This window comes from Octodon degus, unplaced genomic scaffold (genome assembly GCF_000260255.1).
Source record: "Octodon degus isolate 3935 unplaced genomic scaffold, OctDeg1.0 scaffold00006, whole genome shotgun sequence".
Lineage (NCBI taxonomy): Eukaryota > Metazoa > Chordata > Mammalia > Rodentia > Octodontidae > Octodon > Octodon degus.
The window spans coordinates 33,010,291-33,012,505 of record NW_004524582.1 but is presented as its reverse complement, the minus strand read 5'-3'; positions in this window follow the sequence as shown (position 1 = coordinate 33,012,505).

Sequence of the window (2,215 nt, the reverse complement as noted above, 5' to 3'; positions counted from 1 at the left end):
GAGATGGCTCAGTGGTCTAAAGCACCTACTTAGAATAAGCTTAGCAAAGCACAGGGACGGCGGTTCAATCCCCCAGCACCACATGCCAGCCAGCCTCACTCCCAGGTGGGCCGAGCTGGCCACACACACACACACACACACACACACACTAAATAAACTTTTAAAAAAAGGAAAAGAAAGGACCTATGTGGGAGTATTTTTCTGCAGGTAGTTGCCCACTCTCTTCCAGGAGGTGGCTGCTGGTGCGTTAGCCCCGTACCAGGAGTGGAGGGTGGGCCTTCTCCCTGGCAGACCCAGACCCTCAAGGCACATGTACTGTTCAGTCCAGCCTGCTGGACTCATTTATCGGTCCAGGACAGTGGAGCAGTGACACAGTCTTCATACCCTCTACCTCCTCCGGTGCTTTCCCGAAAATTCCAGAGGCCTCGTGACCCTGAATTCAGAGAACTACACCCTGGAGACCAGGTCCCTCAGGCCATTCCCCAGAAAGAGACGGGTGTGTGTGATCAAGGCTTACCACACGCACCTCCCCGCCTTGGCATTGCACACAAGCTCACTTGAAAACAGGAGCCTCCTATGTTTTGTCCCCCCCCCCAACCTTCTACCAGATTTGTTTATCAGGGCTGGAATATGCCTCAGTGGTACAGTGCCTGGCATGTGCAAGGCCCTGGGTTCCATCCCAGGCACTGTGCCCCCATCAAAGCCTTAGTAACAACAAACCTTTCATAGGCTGAGGGCCCAAACTGCAACCCCAAACCCACTTACTTATTGGAAAGTGGAAACACTACAATAAACCTGAATACTGAGGTTTTACTTCAGAGAAACAACTCATACACTTGGCTCTGTGCCCACAACCAGGGCTCAGTGTGCCTTCCCATGGGATGGGAGCCATAGGCTGGCCATCATTGTCTTAGAACCTTCTACCTTTGTGAGAAAACTGATCAACTTTAAAGCAAGGCTGGGGGCCGGGGAGATAACTCAGTTGAATAAGTGCTTGCCTGGCAAGTGCATGGGCCTGTGTTCAATCCCTGGCTCGGCTAGAAAAAACAAAAAACCCCAAGTCTTGTTCAGTCAACAGTAATGGGCCAGCATTGGTCTCTTTTTGTGATGCTGGGGATCAAATTCAGGGCCTCATAGATGCTGTGTCTCCAGCCTGTATTGGTCTTGTAATTTGTATAAAGTCGCTCAAGAAGTGTAGGATGTCATGACTTAGGGGCAGCTAGAAGGGAGATTCTATACCACCCTTGGAGCTTTCCACTGAACTACTGAAAAAGATCCGCCCGTCTGGGGCAGGGAAGGCAGGCCAGGTATTCCGGTCAGCTGGGACCGAGGGTGGCCATCCCTGCTGTCCCTGGTCAGGCCCCAACTCAGGTGGCCCAAGCTATCAGCGGTCTAGAAAGGCAGTGGCCCAAAACAGGTTGAAGACCTCTGCAGGTACAGGGTTTAGGAAGAACTTTGTTTTTCTTTCTGCCAGTGTGGGCTTTAATTTCCTGCCGTTTTTATAATTAAAAGAAGCGCTACTTCAGCACAAAACGGTTTTCTACCCAAAGCTGGAGTGCGTGGGCAGCGCGCTCCCGGGCCGGGGCAGAGGGGCAGTGGGCTTCGGCTCCTCTCCTCTCCCTCCAGAGCAGCTGCAGCTGCAAACCAGTCACCGGGCAAGGCCTGCGGGCAGTCAGGGACAGGGCACAAGCGGCAGGCCAGTCCTTTAGGCTCGGGCGGACCCGGAGACCGGCCCCGCCGCGGCCGCCGAGCAGCAGAGCATCTGGTGGTCACGGCGCTCGGCCCTTCCGGCTGGGGAGGTGGGCGCGGCCACGCGGCGGGACCCTTGCGGGGCGTGGCTCTGGGGCGTGGTCACTCAGGCTGCGGGGCAGGGTGGGGTCCCTAACCCCGTGGGTGCAGGCGATGAAGCTGTGCCTTAGGGTGCCACCCTCCCGGCCTCATCTCTCACCAAGGCGCCCAGGCTCGCCCCGGGCCCCACTGCCCACAGCAACCCAGAGTGTTCTGGAAGGATGCGCGCTGGCCAGCTGTCAGCGCCCGCAGGCGCCCGCCCTCTAGTGGGGACAGCGGGCAGGAGCGGGCAGGAGCGTCAGCGCAGAGGGAGGCCTCTGAGAGCTGTCTTCTCCTTCTCCTTCTCCTTCTCCTTCTCCTTCTCCTTCTCCTTCTCCTTCTCCTTCTCCTTCTCCTTCTCCTTCTCCTTCTCCTTCTCCTTCTCCTC